The 14,377-nt window shown below is 40.0% G+C and overlaps 1 protein-coding gene and 1 long non-coding RNA gene across 3 annotated transcripts in view; one reads left to right on the top strand and one right to left on the bottom strand.

Moving 5' to 3' along the window:
* LOC120457476 (GILT-like protein 1) overlaps positions 1-14,377 on the bottom strand; it is an 88,835-nt gene that overhangs the window by 31,835 nt on the left and 42,623 nt on the right. The window lies entirely within an intron of this gene.
* On the top strand, positions 1,960-7,461 carry LOC120457479. 2 transcript variants are annotated; one of them, XR_005616968.2, is made up of 3 exons: positions 2,037-2,054; positions 6,164-6,471; positions 7,352-7,461. It is a non-coding gene; the product is annotated as an uncharacterized LOC120457479 (long non-coding RNA). The 2 variants fall into 2 exon arrangements; XR_006356533.1 differs by having other exon boundaries at positions 1,960-2,054; positions 6,164-7,461.

Genomic DNA, 14,377 nt, shown 5'->3' with positions numbered 1-14,377 from the left:
AAAAGTTGTTGGCTGACAAGTTCCCCTTTCCAAGAATAGATCACATTTTCACATTTTTCATGAGTAAAGTAACTTTTCTTGGACACAAATGAACTGATAAAGGCATATTGCCTGTCGATATTAAATATGATGCTGTACAGAGATATCCAGTGCCTACTGATGCAGACAGTGCCAAAAGATTCGTAACATTTTGTAACTATTTTAGACGTTTTATAAAAAATTTTGCAGATTATTTCCGTCACATAACACGATTATGTAAAAAAGATGTAAAGTTCGAATGAACAGCTGATTGCCAGCATGCCTTCGAACACCTTATAAAAGAACTAATGAATCCAACTTTGCTGAAATACCCCGACTTAAGCAGAGTTCTGTATCATAACTAATGCTAGCAAGGAGGCATGCGGAGCGGTATTGCCCCAGAACTATAATGGTTTGATAATAATGGTTTAATAACATTTCAATAGATACCTTTAAGAAAATGGGAAATGAAACATTAAAACTATTAAGAGTGGCGCTACTCAACCCGGTGACCTTAGTGAATACAAAGAAAAACAAGAGGGAACGCTATAGTCGAGTTCCCCGACTATCTGATACCCGTTACTCAGTTAGTGGAAGGGAGAAGGAGAGTCTTAAACACAGTTTTTGGCGGTTTGTAGGCGTTATAGGGGGCGTGGCAGAAAGTTTTTTGGCAAATCGATAGAAATTTACAAGACTAATACAAAAATGAAAAAATATCAAAACATTTTTCAAAAGTGTGGGAGTAGCAGCTTTGGGCGGTTTGTGGGCGTTAGAGTGGGCGTGGCAAAAAGTTTTTTGGCAAATCGATAGAAATTTACAAGATCAATACAAAAATGAAAAAATATCAAAACATTTTTCAAAAGTGTGGGCGTGGCAGTTTTGGGCGGTTTCTGGGCGTTAGAGTGGGCGTGGCAACATGAATCGACAAACTTGCGCTGCGTCTATGTCCCTTGAGTCTGTATACTTTATCTCAACTTTCTAGCTTTTGTAGTTCCTGAGATCTCGACGTTCATACGGACAGACGGACAGACAGACGGACGGACAGACGGACATGGCCAGATCGACTCGGCTACTGATCCTGATCAAGAATATATATACTTTATATGGTCGGAAACGCTTTCTTCTGCCTGTTACATACTTTTCAACGAATCTAGTATACCCTTTTACTCTACGAGTAACGGGTATAAAAAAGAAGCAATCCTGTCTACACACCATGACGATACAACACAAGGAGGACACGCAGGCATTACAAAAACGTGGGCCAGGATTAAAACACATAACCTTTGGAAAAGTATGACGAGATATAAAAAAGTACATACATACGGAAATGTCAAAAATGCCAGCAAGCAAAAATTATAAAACACACTAATACTCCGTTATCAATTACAGAGACACCAATTAGCGCATTTGACAGAGTTATAGTGGACACGATAGGTCCACTATCAAAGTCAGAAAACGGGAATGAATATGCTGTTACACTTATATGCGACTTGACAAAATATTTGGTTAGCATTCCAATCGCAAATAAAAGCGCAAAAACAGTAGCGAAAGCATTATTTGAATCTTTTGTACTAAAGTTCGTTCAATGAAGACGTTCATTTCGGACATGGGAACTGAATACAGAAATTCAATAATCAAAGATTTGTGCAAATACCTGAAAGTAGAAAATATAACTTCTTCAGCACACCATCATCAGACGGTAGGAACGGTGGAAAGAAGTCATAGAACTTTTAATGAATACATCCGGTCATACCTATCGGTTGATAAAACTGACTGGTACGTATGGATAAAATATTTAATACTACACCCTCTATCATCTTTGTTCGGTCGAACGATTATTAAAAAAAAAAATTTTATATACAAAAATTTTAACTTTAAAACCTAAGAACATGTATGTTTGTACACAATGTTTCCTTAAATTTCCTTAAAATTACCATACCAGCACACCATCATCAGACGGTAGGAACGGTGGAAAGAAGTCATAGAACTTTTAATGAATACATCCGGTCATACCTATCGGGTGATAAAACTGACTGGTACGTATGGATAAAATATTTAATACTACACCCTCTATCATCTTTGTTCGGTCGAACGATTATTAAAAAAAAAAAATTTTATATACAAAAATTTTAACTTTAAAACCTAAGAACATGTATGTTTGTACACAATGTTTCCTTAAATTTCCTTAAAATTACCATACCAAACCATACCATTTCCTTAAAATTTCCATAATTAGCATGCCCGATCTTTATGTGCACATGACACTCTCAAACAGCGGCGCTCTCGCTGCCTAAGCAATGTTTGTTTGCAATGGGTATTTGCGATCATCGTGCGTGTTGACCAATTTTTGTTTTAGCGACTGTTTTAGCAAAATATTTTGAATAGACATCGCAAAGGCATTTACTTTGGTAGTTTGAATGGTCGCTACCCGATCCATGGTCATCTAAACCATAATGCAAATCAGTGTTGACAACCACGATGTCACCGACCCTTAAATGGTGGATGTTCTTGGATCACCCCATGAACCGACGATTTTGACAAATTTAATTGTTTGCTTATTTCACTAATTGTCTTCCCAGATTTAAAATAATCTCTAATCAAAACTCTGATTTCGGTGCAAATAGGCTTACCACGTACCATCGTTGCTAAACTTTTACTGATCTGCAGTAATTCTAAATATTTTGCATTCTACATTGTGTTATTATTCGCAGAATATGACTAGGTAGTGATTCCGTTACATTGGTTGGTTTTGCTTTGTTCTTCCTTAGTGGTCTTTTTCTTATCTCTTAAGTCTACCGTTTGAATGAATTAGTCATGTTGTTGTTGTTGTTGGAAGTACAAGAAATTTTTTTGTCATAAAATTGTCTTTTAGACAAAATACATTGGCATAAGTTATCTGTAATAGTATTAAAAATATAGTGTGTTAAACATTGCACACTGCAATGTCCGTATGAACGTCGAGATCTCAGGAACTACAAAGCCTAGAAAGTTGAGATTAGGCATACTGACTCCAGAGACATAGACGCAGCGCAAGTTTGTCGAATCATGTTGCCACGCCCACTCTAACGCCCACAAACCGCCCAAATCTGCCACGCCCACACTTTTCAAAAATGTTTTGATATTTTTTCATTTTTGTATTAGTCTTGTAAATTTCTATCGATTTGCCAAAAAACTTTTTGCCACGTCCACTCTAACGCCCACAAACTGGGCCACGCCCACACATTTGAAAAATGTTTTGATATTTTTTCATTTTTGTATTAGTCTTGTAAATTTCTATCGATTTCCACCAGCTTCCACCAGCTGAGTAACGGGTATCAGATAGTCGGGAAACTCGACTATCACGTTCTCTTTTGTTTTAATCAGCCAAAAATCACCAGAATATATGGTCAAGAATAGCTCATTAGGGGCAGTTATCTTCAAAGATGAAATGTCCCTAGCGTAAGAAAAGTTAAATTTTTTCACTTTCATGTTGTCGGCTTTTATTTTGTCTTGTATATAAGACAATACATCAGATGATGTTTGATCAGGGGAAAGCCGAGAATCGAAAACTTGTTTCTTTAGTGGAACCACCGAGAGGTGTTTTGGCAGGTTGTATTTCTGAAGTGCCAACTTGTGCCGGTAGTCCGGACTCAATATTCCTTTGCGGTGGTAAACTATTAGGGACAGGTGGAATCACCGGTTGAGAAACCTGTGCGAACAAAACGGAATCTGTAGCAATCCCAGACTGGGCTCCCTCCACATCAGAATCTTTTTTAGCTGCCGATCTAAGCAACATTTGAGGGTTTGCTGAGATCGTCAACTGATCAGCTGTAGAGTCCTGTTGATCACTTGCCGGAGGTTTCGGGGCATTTGAGGCATAAAAAATTTCATTTCGTTAGCAACTCCTAGGCAAATATCACAACAGTATTTTAGATTTGGGCCTTTAGCTAGGACATCACTTGTTCGGCCGTTAAAACCAGCGCACTTAGCATGCATCATTCTATAACATAGCAAACAGGTAATTTTTGCTCAGGCTTTATTACCTGACGGCATTTGTTTTGGAAGCAGACAACATTGGTTTCCATATTTAATTGGATTGTGACCAGTGTCACAAAAAATGACCGTAAGAGCGCAGTCTGCACACTTAGAACTTTAGGATTTTGTGTGGGAGAGCAAGAGAGCGGGTACACCGTGCAGTTGAGTACTAAAACAACAACAAACAGCACGAAAAAGCGAGTAAAGAAAGCACAAAGGCAGAAGCAGAAGAGATTGAATTAATTTATTTAAATAATGCATTTTTTCGCGAAGCCAACGGAGCTTTAACTAGTATTTATTTAAGAATTTATTAAGGGCCACCGCTAGATTTGGCTAAAACAAACAAAAATTTGGAGCGCCGAAAAAAAACAGGACCGTTCGCTTTGAAGCTAAAATACGGCAAGCTATGCGCAAGGCAATCAGGTGGGAAGCAACAGAGCATCTGATTTGCGTACGTCCGCCCTTCTCGTCACAAGCTTCAGCCCTACGACCTATAGGCATAGGTAATGCATCTGTAATGCTTTCGGGCACTTAATTTATTAGTGGCAGAGTTTCAAAAATCAGACCCCAGATAATCGTCTTTAAGAAGCGATAAGACTGTCTCTTTGTTTAAATTGCCTTGAATGGTCATCAACTGAGGCAATTGCCGTGCATGCGGATCTAAGCACCACACTCTTCTTCATCTGCAAGTCATGGCCTAGCCTTCCCCGCATCAAAGGTTACAGCCTGGAGAAACGCTTGCATCTGACTCACTCTGCACGGCCTGAAACGCCTGCTGCTTTTCTTGCTCAGGATCTTGGTGAAGATGTTGTGCTCCTAGCCAATGTATTAGTGAGGAACCGTTCAGGAATCTTCGTTCCTTGCCGTACTATGCTTGACCTTGGATCTCACCTGCACCTTATCCGGATTCGCAAATTAGCTTAAACTTGAAAAGGTGAAATCGGCGGCTTGTGTTACTGGAATAGGCGATTCTAGTTTTGAAACAGATGTTTCCTCAGTATACATTTCAATGCGATCTCGAACTTCTAACTTCTCGGCCGACATCACTGCTAATATTACCTCCTATATTATTGAAAGTCATCCCTGCTTAGACATTGACATTTGCCACTGGAACATACCCAAAAATCTTAAGCTCGCGGACCCAGAGTTTCATCGTTCTCAGCGTATAGATTTGCTGATTGGCGCCATTCTCTTCTACGAACTGCTGTGCGTTGGTCAAGTCAAGCTACTGCCAGGACTGACGCTAGGCACGAAACACGGTTGAGATGGGTTGTTTCCGTATATTGCATTCGCTCGGATGACCTGACTTCATAACTTATTGGCCACCTACAGCATTAACGGAAAAGCCAGTACTGGAATTCCGTCAAAGTAAAGGATTAGGGCAGCCATATAGATCACGTTTTACACTCTGTTGGCAAAGATGGCCTTTTGTCTGGTATATGGGTAGGTGGAGAAGCCTTCGTTGAAGTCATACCGCAGTAGGATCGACGAAGCGAATTCTGTTGAAAGCCACGCTTCCAACGGTAGGAATATGTCGGGTTTTGCAACTGCCAGAAAATTCTACGTTTTGTTATTTGTAAACATACCAACTTTGAAGACAGTTCAAGAGCATTATCTTTGTTATCTATACAGATCATCTGCGTGACCATCCAAGCTCTCCCCTTTTGCGCTATCTATATTTGTATAACTCTGGCACCTACATTTTTAGCTTAGCGTTCTACTGTTCGCTCTGCAATCAATCAACTCTCGATTTTGTACTTTATGCATTTGCGCATCGCTGCCAAACTTTGCAGAGGGAAGTAAACCAAATCTTTTGAGTTATCTACAAAACCATCGTCGTTTTATTTTCTTGAGCTTAGCTCAACACGTCCGCTCCTAGAGTATGGACGGCCTTTTTGGAGTCCATAATAAGAAGTTTATTTGAATCGCATTCAACCGGTTCAAAAAATTTCTAACTCGTTGTCTTACGGCGCCTAAATAGGGATGCAAAAGTTTTATTACCACCTTATTTCACTATACTAATGTTAATGAACTTTTATTTGTTTTCCCGGTAACCGTAACGCTTAGAAAGACGGGTTTTTCATTTGATTTTCCATGGATTTTTTGAATCGTATTTGAATTTATATTACAGGAGGGCTTGAAAATGGAAGTCAACGGAAAAAAGCAAAATACTGCACTTTGAGCGCGCTCCAGAGTCAAGGAGGATCGAAAAAACCGAGACAAAACGAATGGAAATTGGCTATAATCGAAAGGCTACTAGGTTTTGAAGTATAACAGCCACAATAACAGCTTGAGTAGAAAGGTTTGGCAAGAATAATCACAGAGCAAAATTAAGTTAACCGCTGATCTATCCCCTTGCCGTCTTATTCGCAATCTTAGCTACTTCAAACAGAAATGAATTTATTTTGGGCCGAACACTTTTATACGCCAATTCCTAAGGTAATTTTATCACAGAAAGCTTTGACCACCGCTTAAATATCCGTAGAGAGGAGTCGTGCTTGAATCTACTTAATGTTGACGAGTCCAAGTATCAAGTAAAAAAAAAAGTACACGCAGTGTTAAAGTCGCGAATTTATGGTAGTGAGTGTTAAATAATCTATCTCAGGGTACTATTATTGGTGGTTTAGCAATAACAGACCATAGCGATTCCCAGAAATTCGCAGAAGAAAAGTATCAGAAGAATTAATTGGGCTAACCCAACTCAATTGAGGTTGCTGAACGGATCTGCAGAATTTGAGAAAGATATTAGTTCAAAACTTCAACAGGCCAACAATAGGACTTATAAAAATTATTAAGTCGGCGACAAAGTTTTCTAAAAATCAAAGAAACGAATGGGAAATAAACTGTAAATAGACAATTAACGTAAACAGACAATGTCTCAAATGAGACAAGAGAGAACGCGAGTTTCTCGACTATCAGATACCTTAACCTAAAAATATTTGCTTATATAGTTCTAAGGATAGACGGACGATCAGACGGCCAAGGCTAGATCCTAAAAAAAGATTTTAAACTATTTATAGAATTCATTTTAAAATTAGATTTTTCGTTTATTGTTTTTTTTGGGGTTAGGACTACCTAAAACAATATTAGTCAAACTAGTCAAATTTATAAAAAATGATCTGAAAATGTAATGTTCTTAATAATAAAAGCAAAAGTAAATTAAATAAGCCGCGAAGCTTTAGATGTAATTTATAAATTGTTAAGCCTGAAAAATCTCCAGCACATTGAGCACATTAAGGAGGGAGTTTGCATGAAGCCACAATTAGGCAGCAGTATTCCTTTGGTAATTGTTTTGATGTGTTTCTACGTCACCTTTCAGCTCCATCGCGTTTATAGCCGCTAGAGGAATTTGACCACCGTACTTAAGGAACAAAGGAGTTAGCAGGCAACACATTGGTGTGGCAAAATCGGATGCTGTTCTTCAATTCAGCAGTCTGAATCCAATGAACAGCAATTATTCTGATAAAAAAGAGTTAAAAACTAATTTAAAATAAGTATTAAATCAAATAAATTCTATCAATATCAACGGGAAAAAGGTCGGATCGCTTTTAAAGATGTGCTCCCACTTATGTAAAAATATTTCTTACATTTAAATAAACGGTAGAGCATGGGTTCTACAAAAGTAGAAATTGAAACACGGAAGGGATAATATAGCTTACAAGCCCCGAGGGCGAAGACTTTGTCTTGTGTGAGAAGATAGGTAAAAAAAAAACTATTCCACGTCAAAGTCAAAAATCAAATGCAGGTGGATCACGGATATCCGTGGGAAAATAGAGACACATCTTCAAAAGTTCCCAGACTATTTATGGGAAGGCGACACTCTAGGCCAATTCAGAATAGAGCAGGAAAAGAATATGTGGTGAAAGATGTGCAGCTATGCGTCCTGCTGCAACCAAGCGAAACCGTCTGGCGGGAGTATCATGACTTACCAATAGAATGCCATGTGGCCAATCGATAACTGGCCACAAAAATCAAGGAAATGCATAGGAGCGTCATTTGTCAAAAGCGGAAGAGGGGTTTGCAGACGCTAGTAATATGTAAGATTCTTTACCGAAACGGCACCGTGCACATCAGCGACCTAAATCAGAAGGAAGAAAACGGCAGGATCATCAGAGCCCAAAAATGGACGGAAGAAGTCAATCGCTTCAGCGACAGGCGAAAGCGGAAGTCAACTGAGACAAAAAGCTAGCAAACAAGAATACTGCGCTTTGAGCATGCGCCTGGGCCAAGGAAGACCTGAAATACATAAAAGTAGGCCAAGGCCGAAGTTAATGAAAGCATGCCACAATTAACAGGATAGCCTGAACACCGCAACTATCGAGGCAACACCATTCGCAAGAAATAGAGATATTTATAGAAGCAGATTTTATTAGTTACCGGTCGAATCTCTCTCTTTTTTAATCCCATCAAAAGACCCTTCACTGCGGTTAGTATCAGAGCGGTAAGAATAAATTGACAGTGCAATAGAAAAGTTTTTGTCAGTGGAGGAACTGCCATATACAATAAAATTTTACAATTTTAAAATTTGCAATCAGGTCGCATTGAAGTATGGCCACAGCTTAAATCTGATTTCAATGGGTTAGGCAACTCAATTGAAGTTGCAAAACGGAGTATTTTGTCGCTTAAAAGAAGACCCGGGTTAAAGAAAGTGTACCATGCAGTACCTCGTCTAAGGCTATACGTCTCCTACAGATAGTAAAATTCCTTTTACTCCACATTATGTATTTCCCCAGAGTACGTCTACTAAGTAGCCAGATAAACAAATTGATTGTCGAGAAGAAGTTTTTTGTCAGAAAAATTATTCTTATTTTTCAGTATTGGACCCGTTCCATTATGTAGGAATCGTTAATAAAGATTTCACTATTTAATAAAGATGAATTGATCCTCTAAAGGTTTAGAGCATTGTCGTAACATTTATAAAAACGCTTCACAAATGAATTTTTCTGTGTTTAGTAACTATTAATGTTTACTATCTCTAGTCATAGAAAAGGGTCTGCGGTTTAAACTTTCTCAAACGGTGATGCTTATCATTTCTTGCAATGCACACAACTTGTTCTTTTTTTTTTGTACTTTTTGTTGCAGCTTGTGCTACTTCAAATGTTCTCTTAACATTTGTCATAGCATTCCTAGCTTCAAAGCAAGCGAACATGTTTTTTTCTGCGCTTCAAATTTAAGTTGCGGTAGCAAAATTATAATAAATTCTTTATAATTATATTTTGTAAACAACCCAGCGTTTGTCCCCAGTGCTGTTTGGTGTTGTTTTTGTATGTACGTAAACCGCGCTGTGGATCCGCTCTCTCACTCTCTCGCTCTCCCACACAAATTTGAATGTTCTAAGCGTGCTGACTGCGCTCTTGCGGTACATTTAACAGCTCGCTTCCAAGTTTCAAGATCTTAAAAAGATGGAAAATTATGTTGTCTGCTTCTAAAACAAATGCCTTCAGGTAATAAAGCCTGACTAAACTAAGTGCAATAGATTTAGAGGCCGAACAAGTGATAACCTAGTTAAGGGCCTATATCTAAAAAACTGTGATACTTGCCTAGGCGCTGAAAACGAGATGAAATCGTTTATGCGCCACACTAAAGGTGGCTTGAAAGGACTGATCAGCAGTTTGGCGTAGGTCGAGATAGTTTTCGTCGATCCTATGATCTCCTTTCTACGCTAGCTTTACAGTTTAACAGCCTTAAGCTATTAAAATAATCTCCAAAGCGCAAAAAAGCCACTGGTGGTAAAATGCCTAAAGGAAACACCCCATAGCCACTGCAAATGATCAATAGGACTCCACAGCTGATCAGCTGTCAATCGAAGCACATCCTCAAATCCTAAGATCGGCAGCTAAACAAGATTTGGAGCAATTCGATCTATACGTTGTGGTTGAGGTGGACTGTCTACCTTTGGATTGCTAGAGATTCCGATTTGTCCGCACTTGTTTCTCAACCTGTGATTCCACCTGTCCCTATTAGTTTAAAAGGAATATTGAGACCGGACTACTGGCACATGTTGGCCCTTCAGATAAACAATCTGAAGTACCAAAACCTCTCACGGTGGTTGCACAAAAGTTTGGAGATTTCTTTGATTGTATGTTCCACATTTTTAAAATCACACAGCTAGCATTCTATTTTGATTTGTGGCACCAAAAACTAAAAGACCGCTTGATAATTGTATATTGACTATAATTTTCATAACAAGATTAAAGTTAGTCACAAGTACAGAAAGATGTAAAAGAAGTCTCCAAGTTACGGGGTTTAGACTGTCACCCGCTATCCGCTCCCTCTCACTCTCTCTCGCTCTTCACCATCGAGTCTCCAACTCTACTCTCCCGGTGGCAGCTCAAATTGGAGTCTCCGCTGCGCTCGGGAGATCCTATCTAATTAGAATAAGCTTTAGTGTAAAACTGACTTTCGCAGAATAAACAAACGCACGGTCGCGCCCGCGCATATAAGAAAAGTCAAGTGTTCGCTTTTTTTCTAGTGTTTCTATTTCAGACCAAAAAGAAAATTTATTGTCAAATCTAACGGATTTCTCCGACAAAAGGCAAATAAAGAAAAGTACTTATTCATTCCTACGGGCGCCGCCATATTACCGACCGTTCCCTTTCGACCACATTCGAGAAAGTCAAAGTCCAAATCTCCGAATATATTTAAATATTCATCCCGAAAAAGAATTAAAGTTCAAAAAAGTGCAAAATTCCAAATGTGAAAAAGTGAAAATAATTTGTGCCAAGTTCAGTAAAATTCCTAAGTCCAAAGCTCTGCCAAAAAAGACAAAAATTCTGCTCTCGTTTCACTGTGTCCAACGCAAGCCAAATTCTTTTCGGAACACATTTTTTGCTTAAACTCCGCAGTCCACTTAATACAATTTGCTATCGAAGAATACAATAACAAAACAAACAGCACATACCCTCTGGCCATTCCAAATAAAATATTAACATATATTACATCAACATATATTACATCAACATATACTACATCCACATACATTACATATATTACACCCACATACATATATCACATATACATTACATATATAACATCCACATATATCACATATACATTACATATATTACACCCACATATATTACCGACATACATTGCGCATATTATCTGCATTCCTTTTAAATACCAAAGTGTAAATTGTTTCCCGTCGGCAAATCCAAACCACAAACAAATTTTTTTCCTGTATTGCTTGGATATTAATTTGTTTTTGTTTTTAGAAGTACTTACAACGCGGAGAAAAGGTTCCAATTCCACCATTCCAAATTTCTCCGTTTCCAGTTGTAAAAAAAAATATTATATTCTAAGTTCTGATAAACATTTTTTCGACCGTGTTCCACATTCCAAGTGTTCCAACCGTAAATCAGGTGGACCTGATTACCAAAAATCACCGGTCATTTATACAATTTGCTGGTCACTCCAAGTCAGCTGTCCAATTAGTCCGAACTACGGCGTTTCCACTTCGTAAATTTTGCACCACTTCCACACCCGTTACATCCTATACGGTCTTTTTCTGCTGCTTTTTACCGTTCACGGCAGCAATCTTAAACTTATTAAGTGCAGTCTAACGAATCTGTCCACATTTGAAAAAGTGTGACCGTGCTCCAAAACCGCTTGCGTTCCATTTCGCATTTCTTCGATTATGCCTATCGGGAACGATAAGAAGAAATTGTCCGCTGACAAACCCAGGTCTATTTTTTCAACACAAGGGCCCAAGAGTCCAAGAATTCCAAGCATTTCGGTGATAACGCCTGCGCAGAATTCCGACGACTGTGCTACTCCATCCAAAGCCACAGTACAGCGTACAGCTAAAAATATGACTGCTTCCGATCTAGCGCTAGCCAAATTCATTTCGGTTTCTGACCGCTTAAGCGAATTTGAGGCTCAGATTAACACTCCGGAATCTGCAGCTCCAACCGTCACGATGCTTAGCTACCGTCGCGACCAAGTCCGAAACCTTTTGGACAAGGTTGAAAAGGAATTCGACATCTGCTCAGAGTGCCTTGTGTCAGCAGGCGAAGCTGCAGTAGGCAATATGCCTATTCTCAGGGCTTAATACAGTTATTGCTATTCAGTCTATGAAAGGTGTGTTGCCCAGCTCGTTGATAAAATCGAGCAGGGCATGTCTCAGTCCATCCCAGCCCCAGGCCTATATTTCCTCTGGCTGTCGGTTGCCTCCATGCGATACAGAAGTTTTCGCAGGCGACTATCTTCGCTGGCCGACTTTCCGGGATCTTTTCACAGCCATTTATATTAATAATCCACGGTTGAAAAGTTATTCCATTTAAATGTCAAAACAAGTGGCGACGCGCATGCCATCGTTTCGATTTCGCCTCTCACCAACGAGGGTTTCCGCTCTGCATGGGAGAACCTAAGAGAGCGTTTCGAAAATAAAGGATTGTTGGTAAACAGTCAATTAAAAATCAATAGAAATGTCAGGCATCAACATTGAGAATTGCTGGTATATCTGTGTTCATCCAAGCTCCCCAAGATAACTCTCTCCTTATGGGAGCAGTCGCTCCAAAAAAAAAAGCCGACATCTCGACATGGGTAGAGCTGAACACCTTCCTCACAGAGCGTCATCGAACCCTAGAGGCCATCGATGATGTGAGACCCATACCAAGTCAGTCGCACTCCAAAGCGATTCATTCAAGTGGGCCCTCTAGAAAAATAAGTTCATACGAGACGAAAGTGGCTCCAAAATTCAAAAGTTGCGACTTGTGCAACAAGGAAAACCATCCTGTCCGTGTATGTCCGCGTTTTCTTCAAATGTCGGTTGACGACCGGTCAGCCTACATTAAAAGGAAGCAGCTATGCTTAAACTGCTTTGCAAAGGGACATCAGCTTCGTGAGTGCAAAAGTACGCACAATTGCATTACTTGCCGTGGCCGGCATAATCAAGCATAATCAGGCATAATCAATTGGCTAATCAAGCCAATTTTGTTCCTAATGAGCAAGCCGGTGTTCAAAATTACTTCGCCACGGGCTCAAGAGCTATCCTTCTTGGCACTGCCGTGTTCAATATTTCCCATCTTGGCACTAACTTTAAGGCACGCGCCCTGATCGACTCCGGATCAGAGGCAACATTTATAACCGAGCGACTGTTCAATCTAATTAGATTGCCATTCCAGGTTGTTCAAGCCCAAGTCTCAGGCTTAAAACAAACAGTAGAAGCTCAGTCCAAGAAGCTCTGCAGTTTCACCATCCGATCTCCGACTAGGCCCGCGTTGCAGTTGGAGACGACGGCCAATGTCCTCTCTCAACTAGCCGGAAATCTGCCTTCCTACCCCATTCCGCAAAATTTCCTTCGGATCTTCCCGATTTTCCACTGGCGGATCCAAAATTCTATGAGAGCGCACAAATAGGTGTCCTTATCGGAGCCGACATTCTGCCTTCGGTGCTTCTGAGTGGAGCATAAACCAACATTTGTGGCTCTCTCTTGGGGCAAGAGACAATTTTCGGCTGGGTATTAACTGGGCCAGTGTCAGCCTCAGCACAAAGCAGAATTTCCTCCTTTTCGACGCAGATCTCCCACGCGTTCGATAATTCATTCACAAAATTTTGGTAGGTGGAGAATATACCAACAAAGTTGGTAAAAGAATCCGATTCCATGTGCGAGAAGAATTTCCTTCAAACGACCACGAGAAACGAGTGCGGCAAATATGTCGTTACTCTGCCTTTTCGCGACCCAGAACATATCGGTTCCGGGCTAGGGCATTCTAGGTCTTTCGCGTTGGCTCAGTTTTTTAGAAATGAGCAGCGTCTAAAAAGAGATAAGGCCTTAAAAGCGAGATACGATTCGGTGATCCAGGAATATCTCTACTTAAAGCACATGCGACAAGTTCTTCCTACCCATGATTGCAACGCCTATTATATGCCACATCACGCCGTCTTAAAACCGGAAAGCCTAACTACTAAACTCCGTGTAGTATTCAATGCCTCCAGCCCTTCATCGAATGGTACCAGTTTAAATGGCCCTGTCTTACAGTCCGACTTGACCATTCAAATTCTGAAGTGGCGCTATTTCCGATACGTGTTCAGCGCCGATATCGAAAAAATGTATCGGCAGATCTGGGTAGACCCGAAACACACTCCATTCCAGCGAATACTTTTCCGTAACAATAGAGGGGAAATTAGAGATTTCGAATTGAAAACAGTTACCTTTGGAGTCAATTGCGCGCCTTTCCTGGCCATCCGAGTTCTGCAGCAGCTAGCAGCTGACGTAGAACTCAGCCATCCAAAAGCTAGCAATATCATTCGAAATTTCATGTATGTTGATGATGTTCTAGCCGGAGCGGACTCCACGGAAGAGGTTCAGCTCATGGTGCAAGAGCTCCAAGACGCTCTGAAT

The sequence above is a fragment of the Drosophila santomea genome, unplaced genomic scaffold (assembly GCF_016746245.2).
Source record: "Drosophila santomea strain STO CAGO 1482 unplaced genomic scaffold, Prin_Dsan_1.1 Segkk101_quiver_pilon_scaf, whole genome shotgun sequence".
Taxonomy (NCBI): Eukaryota; Metazoa; Arthropoda; class Insecta; order Diptera; family Drosophilidae; genus Drosophila; species Drosophila santomea.
Note: the sequence above shows the minus strand (reverse complement) of the source record. Positions and strands in the feature narration are given on the sequence as shown.